The following is a 12,765-nucleotide window of genomic DNA, read 5'->3' as shown; positions in this document are numbered from 1 at the left end:
CTAAGCCAGAGTTGAAACTAGGCTGTAGCAAGGCTGAAAGAAACCTGGCAAAGGAGGAAAAGGCCCTCCCTGTGCCAGGAACTGCATGAACCCAAGACCAATCAAACAGAACCAGTGTGGTGAGGAAATATTTCTGACTGGCAAAGATGGTTCCACTGTCTAGTGATTTACCGTAAGTGGTAACGGCCAACCTCCTGCTTGGTGGAGTGTGGCCTGTTGAAGGAGAGCCTGGCTGGAAGGATTGCTGTGTTATTTCTCTTTGACCTGGAAAAAAAAGTATGCCTCTTCAAGAGGAACTATAGAGGGGAAATCTTTTGTGATTGTAAAACCTTAAAAGGGCATTGTATGCCCTTCTTAACCAGACAGATTGACTTATTGCTTGAGCTATGTTTCATAAAATTAATGAAAATAAAGATGTGTACGGACAAGAATTTACTAGGCATATGGATACTTTTTCATTAACAAAGAAAAATAATTAGCTTAAAGAGCAGGCTACGGTTGGCTACACCAAGGGATTTTTCAGGGTTGCTTTGTAGATTAAATACAAAGCTGTTGTAAAATGACTAAGTGCAAAACCTCATATCAGATAGAAAGACTAATGGGGCCAGTGTTGGCCCTGGGCTGGAGAGAACAAATCCACAGGGCCAACTTGGCCCTTTGAAAGCTCCCATAGCAGAGGGGCCACTGGTTGTGACCATTTCTCTCCACTGAGTCCTTGGCTTTTGCAGCATTGTTTCTGGTTGTCATAACAACCAGCTGTGGAATGATCTATCTGGATACTGAGTAGCCTACTCAGTTCAGTCATTAAAAACTAACTCAGATTTTAACTATTTCAGTGAGTTTCATGACGGACATGAACAAATCTGACAGCCATTGGCTTGATTGCTTGGTTATCAACGGGAGGGGCCGGTCAAAGAACCAAGGAAAGGGCCCCAGAGATTGGCTAGTCCAACTTCTTCTTTTTCCAGAACTGAGGCCCAGAGGGGGTCAAGTAACACCCAGGTCACCTGGCTAGTATAAGGTAGAAACAGAATGAGACTCCCAGGCCAGAGCTCCCCACCTCTTTCTACCATCTGGTCAACCCAAAGTACCTACTCTTTATTCACAGAAACAAAACAAAGCTATTTTTTAAAATTCTGCGCTTTTTTTCCAACAGAAGTTAATCCTCCAAAGACATATCTTAATTAAGGTAGCATAAGAAAAATAGCAACAATAACTCTAAAAATGATGCAAGATAAATATGGGCATACTTTGCAGCTTAATTTATTGTGACTTTAAAAGGGTTGCAAGAGCTCGCCTTGCTTCTGTGAAACATAGTGCATTTTTGCAATTCCCCTCAGTTATAAATTAATATAGGCCGTTAGGGATGAGGCTAATGGTGGATGAAGACTATCTCATGGGGAATATGCAGCACCTGAGAAAATGAACAGCTGTGGTGTATGGACCCCCCAACCAGTTCTACAAATGACACAATGTGTCACAAAACTAGTCCCCACAGAAGCATATTAATTTCTAATAAATAAACCCAGCACTTAAAAGAAAAATTTGCTTTCCTCTATAAGCATGTTCCCATGTCGCTTTATCCAGAGGAGTTTTGGTATAGGTAGCAAGGAGCTGTATAGGCCCATCTTAAGCCAATCTGGGTGAATGCTCTGTGCTGACACTTGGCTCTTCCCTCTTGGAAAGTCTAAATTCCCAGCTGAGACTATGTACTAATGAGAAGAAAAGCTAATGTATTTGCAGGCTGGCTACCCATTATGAGCATACCCCCAAAGTTTCCCTTTCAGAAATAGAGAGCCTCAGAAACTTTCTAACTCCCGGTGCAACAAAATAAAATCTGGGGAGTTTTGGGGGTAATAGCATTAGTTGAAACAATATATCAGTTTTGTTTTTCTCCCTTGTACAGGCATACAAGGTTGCTGAGAGAGGATTGAGGGAGTTTAGCGATTTACTGGGAGAGGCTTGAGATAAAAGACAAACCTCATGTCCCTACAGATTTCTCGTTAGAAATGTAATCACATTGACACTGAAAAACCAAGACCAAGTCTTAGACTTACAATGGCTTTATGGACTCAGAAAAGCAAGGCCACCGCACGTCTGAGGACTGAGTATGCGTGCTGTTTTCCTGCAGACTGAATCAATCTCTGGGCAAGCCATACCTGGGTGAGTTGCTGACTTCAAAGCCTCCATCCCCCACCGCCATCCCCAACCCTAGCGTGGCTTCACTCTTCTTTAGTACTTTTTAGATTTAAATGTCCAGTCCTGCCTTTCCACACCCAGGAAAGTAAGTGTAGCCTCCCTTTGTGTGAATAATAATAATAATAGTATCCCACAATCATTTAACACAGAAGGATGAACATGCATCTGGTGTTAAGAATTTTGACTTATTGCATCAGTCCTGGCCTCCCAAATAACTCTCGTTGCCTGCTTACACACACACACACACACACACACACTCTCATGGCCAAAGACAAGCACTGAATGATTGGAGGTGGATGTGCCCTTGGAGAGCCACATTGTACCTGCTAGGCAGCTGTGTGTATCACATCATACCAGGTGATCATCTGGGCTGCCTGGAGTCTCTTGAGTGTAAAAGGAACTGCCATTTGTAATACCTTCCATTGAATGGAAAGTTAGTTTGATTTTTCTCACTTCATTTCAATAAGAGAACAATTGACTAGGTAATCAGCTAATGATAAATCACAGTAATGGCCGATGCACCAAAGCTTGGTCCAGTCCAGAGGTGAGGCTGATGTAGGATAAAAACAAAGCATACAACTTGTTTACTATAAATTAATTTCTTCCTAAAAATCGTCAACGTCTCTCCGAAGGCATCTCCCTTTTATTAGAACAACCGTGACACAGTTTTCAGAAAATGGGATCAGGACCATAAATAAGCTAGTAAGCCACCATTTGTGACCCCAAGAAATACAGGATGGTGTCGTGTCTTTCACAGGTAATTCAACATAGAGGGTGGTTTTCTCCAAGTGAGAGGAAGAATAGGTAAGAAGGAGTCTGTTCCTTCAAATTCATTGCAATTTTGTATTGGTCATGCAGGAAGTTGGCTACTGTAGGATCAATGGTTGAAATAGGAAACAATCTTGACTGATCATTGATTTCCTTATCTTAATTGAGAGGATATCATATATGGAATTGTAAGGGAGGAAAAGTAATTTTCCCTCTACCCTTTTAGTTCTTGGATAAGACCATCCTTTTATTAAAAGACAGATTAACAGGAGAAAAACAAACAGAAGTTTAAAAACATATATACCTCTTATGTAAATGGAAGATACCCAGGAGAACTGAGTAACTCTCCAAAATGGCCCAAGCCACCACCTTAAATACCATCTCCAGCTAAAGCAAAAGAAGATGTTGTGTGTTTGGGGGTGTGGGGGGAGGGGGGTGCAGGGGCCAGGTATGGGTGGTTATCAGGAAAAGCATAGTAAACGAGGGTAAGGTTGTTATACACATTCAAGTCAGTTGCCATCTTCATTGATAAGAGTTTCTAGAGATTTAGTCATCCTCTTCCTGGTACATAGAGGGAGACACCCCTACAAATGGAGATTTGCCTTATAAATATAAATATCTCTTACAAAATGGTAACTTTTATTGGTTTTCAAAGCTTCTCCCATGTCTGCTGGTTTTTAAAAAATAACCAGCTCAATTTGAGTTTATTTTTGTATATGGTTTGAGAAAGTAGTCCAGTATGATTCTTTTGCATTTGGCTGTCCAGTTTTCCCAACACCATTTATTGAAGAGGCTGTCTTTTCCCCAATGTATATTCTTGCCTCCTTTGCCATCAATTAATTAACCATGTAAGCGTGGGTTTATTTCTGGGCTTTCTGTCTTGTTCGATGACCTATGTGTCTGTTTTTATGCCAGTACCATACTATTTTGATTACTATAGCTTTGTAGTATAGTCTAAGTCAAGGAGCATGAGTCCTCCAGCTCCATTCTTTCTCAAGATTGTTTTGGTTATTTGGTGTCTTTTGTGTTTCCATATAAATTTTAAAATTATTTGTTCTAGTTCTCTGAAAAATGGCCTTGGTATTTTGAAAGGGATTGCATTGAATTTGTTCTACTTAGCATCTCGCTTAATTCCCCCCACAACCATAGGAATTATCCAAAGGCAAATTCTCAGTCTTCATATTACTTATTGCCAGTAATTGACCCAATGGATCACTTCCTCCTACTTGAAACACTGTTATTAGCATCCAGGACACTCGGTTCTCTGAGTTTTCATCTTATCTCTGGTCTTCTCATTCTTCCTCATTTACCTGACTTCTAATTGTCGGAGTGCCCCAGGCCTCAGTTCTTGGACCCCTTCTCTTTTCGATCTAAACCCACTCCTTTGGTGATCTCATTTAATCTGAATAATTGTTTCAATATCATAACTATCCAATCTAAATGGTTGAAATATCATAAATATCATGCATGCACACACACATAAAATTCCCAGAACTTCCAGGGCCGACCAAGATAGAGTAAGCTTACTTAGTCTATCGCTTCCACTGATGACAACTGAAAACTCTGGGCAGAATATACAAAGCAACTACCTGATGACTCTGGTAAGTAAACAATAGCAATCAAAACTGGAAGAACGACCAGTACCAGGGATATTCCTTTTCTTTTTTTCTTCTTGTGTCTCTGGACTTGATATGAGGGTGGCCTGGAGATCTGAGTCACAGAATTTTGAAATGCGGGTGGGCACCCAAAACTCCAATAGAAATCCCACTCTTTCTGGCCAGAGGATTGGAGAAAGAGATCCCTGAGAGCCAACAGTAAGTTGTGGGGGGGGGGCGGGAATCCTCATTTTTTGCTTTTTTCTCTTTTTGTCTCTCCTGGCTTTGTCTTGGAGGCCAACCCCAGTTGTGGATCTGTACTGCTGTGGTGACAATGTTGGTCACCACATTGTGGTGGTGCACCAACAGGTGGTGCAGATACCTGAACCTTGTCTGTCTGACTAGTGGAACCAGAAAAAGGAATCCCTGTGTGTGAAGAGTGTAGGAGGAAACCCCATTATTTTTTTTCTTGCTGCTTCACCCTGAGGGTGGCTCCAGTGACACAGAATTGTAAGACAGTGTGGTGGGGGAGGGAGGGCTAAAAGTCTGAGAAAAATCCATTTTTCTGGCCAAAGGAATTGGAAAAGGGGGATCCTGGGAGCCAGAGAATGTGGAGAAAATCCCAGAGAGAAAAGAATTGGAAAAAGGAATCCCTCTAATTCTGTGTATGAACTAACACAAATCCTGGCCTCACCACCAAGCTGTGCATGAGCAGCACAGACCCAAAAGGAGCAGAGTGAAATCTCTGAGAACTGAGCTGTGATACAAACCACTCCCAAGTCCCAAACACACTCCTGAGTCACATATACTGGGCAGTAGAAACAATGGCATTGAATCCTGAAATGATATTTGAACCACTGCCCACAGAAAGCAGGACAAAACTTATGGTCTTAACCTAAGGTGTTTACTTCCTGCTAAAACAACAACAAATCTATTGACATTCCATTCTCAAGAGGATTTTAGCAGGATCCAGTCTCAGAATATAATAGTCAATATGTCCAGAAAGAAATCTAAAATTATTTAACATACAAAGAGCCAGAAAAATCTGACCAATTCTCAAGAGAAAGAACAATAAACAGACGCCAACACCGTGATGATCCAAATGTTTGAATTAGCGAAGACTTTCAAGCAGCTATCATAACCATGTTCCATGAAGTAAGGGTGAACATTCTTGAAATGAATGGAAAGATAAAAACTCTCAAGAAGGAAATAGAAACTATTAAGGAACGAACCAAATTGAAATTTAGGACTGAAAAATATTATACCTTAAAATTAAAAAAAAAATCACTGGATAACTTCATAGAGGAAAAAGTAAGTGAACTTAAATATAGGTAATTAGAAATTATCCAATCTGGAGAACTAAAAGAGGATTAAAATTTAAAAAGAAAGTAGAGAGTCAACAAATGCTGCTGGAAAAATTGGACACCCAATATGCAAAAGAGAATGTACCTTGACTGTACCTCAAGGCTTGTAAAAAATTAACTAAAAATGGTTCAGAGACCTAAATATAAAACATAAATCCATCAGACTTTTAAAAGGAGATAAAGGAGAATGTCTTTGTGACCTTGATTTAGGCAATGAGTTCTTGGATATGAAACCAAAATCATGATATGTAAAAGAAAAAAAATGATAAACTGGGATTCATCAACATTTAAAACTTTTGGGACTTCCCTGATGGTCCAGTGGTTAAGACTTCACCTTCAAACTCAGGGGGTGCAGGTTCGATCCCTGGTCGGGGACCTAAGATCCCACATGGCTCATGGCCAAAAAACCAAAACATAAAACAGAAGCAATATTGTAACAAATTCAATAAAGACTTTAAAAATGGTCCACATTAAAAAAAAATCTTAAAAACTATTTAAAATTTTGCTCTGCCAAAAACACTTTTAAGAGAATAAAAAAACAAGCTATAGACTTGGAAAATATATTTACAAATCACATATCTGACAAAGGACTTGTAAGCAAATTATATAAAGAATTTTCCATACTCAACAGTATGAAAACAAATAACCCAATTAAAAATGGGCACAGATTTTAATGGATACCTCACCAAAGAAGAAATTTGTATGGAAAATAAGCACATGAAAAGACACTCAACATCATTATTCATTAGGGAAAGGCAAATGAAAACCACAATGAGATACTATTACACACCTGTTAGAGTGGTTAAAAATAAATTTAAAAAATAATTTGAAATCTGATATTGCTGCGGGAAACACAAAATGGTACAACCACTTTGGAAAACAGTAGGCAGTTTTGAAAACATATACTTACTGGATGACCCAGCAATCCTACTCCTCATTATATATTCAAGAAATTTGAAAATGTTGTTTGCACAAAAGACCATGAATGTTTATACTAGCTTTATCATAAATGCTAATAAGGGGAGACTACCCAGATGTCCTTCAACGGGTCAATGGATGAACAAACTATGGTACATCCATACAGTGGAATTGATAAACACGACATGGATGAATCTCAAATACATCGTGCTGAAAAAAGAAACCAGATTCAAAATGCTACATACCGTATGATTTTATTTATATGAATTATGGAAGAGGCAAAACTCTAGGTTTGGAGAATAGATCAGTGGTTGCCAAGGGCTGGAGATGAGGGGTGAGTCTGAGTACAAAAGGGTGACATAAGGGATTTTATTAGGATAATGGAACAGTTCTGTATCTTAACTGTGGTGGTGGTTATATGACTATGTATTTTTCGAAGCTCATAAAACTGTACAACAGAAAGCAAGAATTTTTCTGTAAGTTAAGAAAAAAAGTAAAAAAATTTTCCGTATGTATATCTCCAGATCAGAAATGTCCCCTTCAGTCATATATCTATCTGATATCTGCACTTGGATGTTTAACAAGCATCTTAAATCTAACGTGTCCTAAAGCAAACTCTTGATCTTTTCCCCAAAACCGGTTCCATCTACAGCCTTCTCCAACTCAGTTGATGGCAGTTCCATTCTTCTAGTTGCTCAGGCCAAAATGCTCGGAGCCATTCTTGACCTCCCTCTTTATCTTATATCCCATATCCAATCTACCATAAATCCACTTGTTTCCATGCCTCAAAAACATATTCAGAATCTCATTTCTTCCACTCCTATCAGCCTGGTCCAAGCCATCATTGTTTTACAATGACATTACCCCGAGACTCACTGCTTGTGTTGGGCACAGAGATGTACCACCCAGTTGCCTCTTCCAGGAAAGACTTGCTGTTCCTCTGTGGGAAGCGCCATCAGCAGAGAGCCTTCAGCTGTTAACTTGTTCAGAGTCCGCTTCAGCTGCAGACTCCCATCACTCCTGCCACTCCAAAGACACAAGCTTCCTGGCTCTTTTCCAAGCAGACAGGCAAAAGACCTGCCTCAGAGCCTTTGCACCTGCTGTTCTCTCGCTTAACCACTTCTTCGATACCCTCTGTATTAATCTCCTAGGGCTGCCATGAGAAACACCACGAGCTTGGCGGCTTAAAACAAAAGAAATTGATTCTCTCATAGTTCTGGAGCCAGAAGTCTGAAATCCAGGTGCCACAAGGCCATGGTCCCTCTGAAGGCTCTAAGAGAGAATCCTTCCTTGCCTCTTCCAGCTTCTTTGGTCCAGGTGTTTCTTAGCTTGTGGCTGTATCACTCCAATCTTTGCCTCCATCTTCTCGTGGCTTCTCTGTGTCTGTCTTCTCCCCTTCTCTCTTACAAGGACACGTGCCATTAGATTTAGGACCCACCCGGATAATCCAGGATGATCTCATCTCAAGAACTTTAACTTAATCACATCTGCAAAGACCATTTTTCCAAATAAAGTCACATTCATAGGTTCCTGGATTAGAACATGGGCATAACATTTTGGGGGCCGCCATTCAACCCACTCCACCCTGTTAGCTCACTCCTTCACTTCCTTCAAATCTTTCCTCAGTGTACGACCTCCCCACCCCCAACCCTACTTAAAGTGGAAACTTCCCTACTGCCATCCCCTTCCCTCCTTAATTTATCTCCATAGCACTTATCACCATCTGATATGTTGTATATTTTACTTCTTTATTCATTATTATTATATTAAGCCTCCCTCTCCATTAGAATCAGCAAGGGTTCTTAAATCTATTGTATTCACTGCTGTACCCCCATCCCCTAGAACAGTGCCTGCTGCAGTAATAGTGTTGAATGAGTAATTATCTCTATTTTACAAATGCTTAAGCAGGCATAGAGAGACCAAGTAATTTGTCCAAATGTGGCATGTCAAAGCAGGTTTCTCACACCAAAACCCATGCCTCTAATGTGATGACAAACCATCAAGACCAGGACAATTTCCTACTGTGGCAGTGACCTCCAGGGACATCTATTGTCTCAGGGTTGAGGAAATATTGAATTGACTTCTTACCCTTAGACTATCTGGAACACATGAAGTACTTCCCACATCTAAAGGTCTTCTCTGCTCTCAGTTTCTCTCGATAACATTCCCTGTTAAAGAAGTTTTCCCTTCTAACTAGCCTAACTCTTTCATGTGGCAGTGGAGGTTCATTTCTTCTTCTGTCCTGAGTGACAAGAGAGAGCAGCTGCTCTTTCCAGTCCCCTTGCGTTTGGAGATTATTATTAAGTCGCCCTGTGGGCATTACTTGTCCAGACAAAACATGCCAGACAAGTTCTTTTCGCTTTTTCCAGAAATCTCATTTTATAGTTTCCCTCCATCTCCCTTCTCCCCTTCCCTGCAATGGGTTTCTGATAAAATGCAGGATGAGATTTTTGGCTTGCAATATGCACTGCCCTTAGGTGATGTTCTATAAATAATGAATGGAACAGAACAACATTTGCAAAAATGCATGTTTTGGCACAAATTCAGTTAATGGTATTGGCACTTGCTAACTTAGCACATAAATGCATTTTCCCTGGCACCCAACGCTGGTTTCCAGCTCTTAATGCTTATTTTCTGGGAGTTCTATTTACAAACTGTACTTTCATAAATAGCAGAGAATGTCCAGAGGGAGAAGGGAGAGGCAAGTGATCGTCCCACCCAATTCCCAGGTAGGGAGACTGAGGTGGGAAGGGACTCTGCCCCTCCAGGATGGATGGACAGCCTGGGGCTTCCCATAGTGGGTCACACTGATTCATAAAGCTCCAGAGGCCAAAGGCATTTGCTCATTCCATCATGCGAGCTGCTCTGGAAAGCAAGGCCAGATAAAATCCAAGCCGATGTTTGGATGGACATTATTCTGTGCTCCGTCAGCCAGATTCTCAGCCTATGAAGCTTTGTGGCAATGTGTGTGGAGCCTCATCTCAGGCTAGTTGATGGGAATTTCTACAATAAGTGAAGCTGAAGCCAAATTCTCAACCAATATAACTCTGTGAATTCCCATAGAATTACATCAGTTGAGAATCTGGCCTATGTGTACATGCATGTATATAACTCACATTATTTCGTGAGGTCAATCATAAAGATGACCATAAAAGTAGAGATGACCATAAAAGTCTCTTCGTTACATTACCATCTTAGACTGAGATTCCATAGCGGGATAAAAGGAAAATTATATGTGTGTCTGTGTATATATGTATATACGTATATATGTGTGTGTGTGTGTGTGTGTGTGTGTGTGTGTGTGTGTGTGTGTGTGTGTATAAATAAACACATACATATATACACACATGCACATATATACATATGTATACTGGATTCTGTACAAGAATAAGGAGACTGCATGCTATTCAAATCCACTGGGGGCAGTTGTGACTTTTTTATTTTATTTTATTTTGTTTCTGTCTTCCCAGGAAGTTTTGTTTTCCTCCATTTTTTGTTTGATTGAGGTATGATGAGCCCAGTTTGGGACGGTTCTAATCAACCCTGAACAGATGAGTTCTTTAAATTGCTTGGAAAGCGCTTGAGAATTCCATTCAGGAAGTTCCAAACACTAGAGCAATTTGGAGTTGGCTGTCGGTGCTTCCCCCAATGCAGGTGGCTTTATCTTTATTATGGATTGTTCAGTGAAACATTTTGGTCATTTGAGTTTATTTTCAATGTAACATTTAAACCTGTAAAGAATAATTCCCATATGTGCAAGAGGGAATAACAGCAGAAAAGGAGACATGGAAATTTTCACCTTCTCCCTCCAGCCATTGGTTCAGGGCCGACCCGGGTCTGCACTGGCAGAACATATCAGTCTTTCAATGAATGCCATGTCTTGTGCTGTGTAAAAAAGGTTGGTGGTCTTGGTCTGGTGGGTCTATGCGGGTAACTGCCTACATCACTGGCCTGAGCCCAACAGATCTGACTCCAGGGCACAGAAGCTGAAGAGTGGTTGGACCCAATGGAAAGCGTCTCCCATGTCTCTGGGTTGAGGCCGATGTGAGACATTCTTAGACAGTCTTTGATGGCTTTTCAGTGCCTCCTCTCATCTGACTGTATAGACAGCTCTTCTTCCCAAGGGTGTGGGTGGTGTCTCTTCTCTATGGCTTCAAGCTTCTCTCACATTTTAAAGGCATTCAATTCAGCCAATTACTGAGCACATTCTACATTCTCTGGAACCTGGGTTGGACTCTAACCTGAAAGAGAGAGTCCAAGCCTTAAGGAGCTCATAGCCTGGCAGGAAAGGGGGAAGCCAAGGCCATAGCCAGCTCATGGCATCCTGGAGCTGAGCGGCAATGAGTTGCAGTCAACTATGGCTTGGGGGGCAGAGAATGATACCAAAACTTGGCCTTTGTGCACTGGTGCCAAACTGAATCTCAGAGTCGGAGTTTTGGGTGAAGTAGAATAGAATAGTTTTATTGCTTTGCCAGGCAAAGGGGGACACAGTGGGCTTGTGCCCTTCAAAACTGTGTGACCCTGGGAATTCCCTGGTGGTCCAGTGGTTAGGACTCTGCGCTTCCACTGCAAGGGGCCCAGGTTCAATCCCTGGTCAGGGAACTAAGATCCCCACAAGCCACAAGGTGCGGCCAAATTAAAAAAAAAAAAAAGGAAGCCTTCTCCATGAGGCTTTCTCCAAAACTGTGTGTCCCTACCCGGGGGTGGGGGGTGGGGTTTGGTAAGGAGTTTTACAGCAGTGGTTCAAGGGTGGGGTTGCTGATAAGGATCAGGGTGTGTGCAGGGCCTGCATTCCTTTAATCTGGCCTCGGTTGGTCTCCTGATGTTCTCTCTGGAACGGAGAATGCTTCATCAAGTAGTTAACATCTTCCATTTGTTGGAGGTTTTAGTTCTGCAGAAAAGCTCAAAGATATTGTGATGTGTATCCCTTGAGGCCGAACCAGGACCCTGCCTCAAGGCTGTGCTATTGTTTCTTGACTGCTCCTCCCTTGTCTCTGCATCCCCTCCCTTCCCTAATTAGTGGCTGTTTGAACATGCCCTTTGGAACTCAGGGAAGGTCATGGAGGCTGAACAGAAAGGCTCCCATGCCCAGGAACCCCACAGGGTCCTGCTGGGTTTCAAGAGGGATCCAACAGAGAGAGGATAGCCAAAGACTAAGACCTTAAAAGATGAGTAGGACTTTGTCAGGAGTTGGGGACGGGGGAGAATGTTCCAGGCTGAGGGAACCCCATGTACAAAAGCACAAAATAGTCAAATATTTGTATGGTTTGGGGAATCCCTTCAGTGGCTCCCCTTAGCTGTTATGCTAAAGGGCAAACATGGCAGCATTCCTACAAAGCCCTTCACTTAGCTGGCCTCTCTGCTTCTGAAATTTTTCTTTCATTCTTTCCCTTCCTTTACCTTCTCCCTAAGCATTCTTTTTTTTTTTTTTTGCGGTACGCGGGCCTCTCACTGTTGTGGCCTCTCCCGTTGCGGAGCACAGGCTCCAGACGCGCAGGCTCAGCGGCCATGGCTCACGGGCCCAGCCGCTCCGCGGCATGTGGGATCTTCCCGGACCGGGGCACGAACCCGCGTCCCCTGCATCGGCAGGTGGACTCTCAACCACTGCGCCACCAGGGAAGCCCCTCCCTAAGCATTCTTAATTCCTTGGACCAAGCCTTCTCACATTGCTGCATATTTGCATTTGCTACCTTAATCACCTTTTCCCTGCTCCTTTTTTCTGAGTAAGTCTCTCACCCTTTAAACTCCTCCTAAGCTTTTCCAGGATTCCCTCCCTGACTCCTTCTATCCTCCCCAGAGGTGACATTTGATGTCCCTTGGTATTTTCATGGTTCCACAATACTGTCATTGCTGAGCCCCTTGTGGCAAAGACTGGGCCTCTCAGACCTGTGTCCAAAGCACTTAATACATTGCCTAGTGTT

The 12,765-nt window shown here is 42.0% G+C and overlaps 1 non-coding gene across 1 annotated transcript; it reads left to right on the top strand.

Annotated features, from left to right (window-relative positions):
* Positions 1-11,373: 11,373 nt before the first annotated feature.
* Positions 11,374-11,446, top strand: TRNAG-UCC (transfer RNA glycine (anticodon UCC)). The gene has a single exon. It is a non-coding gene; the product is annotated as a tRNA-Gly (tRNA).
* The last annotated feature ends 1,319 nt before the right edge of the window (positions 11,447-12,765 follow it).

The sequence above is a fragment of the Orcinus orca genome, chromosome X (assembly GCF_937001465.1).
Source record: "Orcinus orca chromosome X, mOrcOrc1.1, whole genome shotgun sequence".
Classification (NCBI taxonomy): domain Eukaryota; kingdom Metazoa; phylum Chordata; class Mammalia; order Artiodactyla; family Delphinidae; genus Orcinus; species Orcinus orca.
Note: the sequence above shows the minus strand (reverse complement) of the source record. Positions and strands in the feature narration are given on the sequence as shown.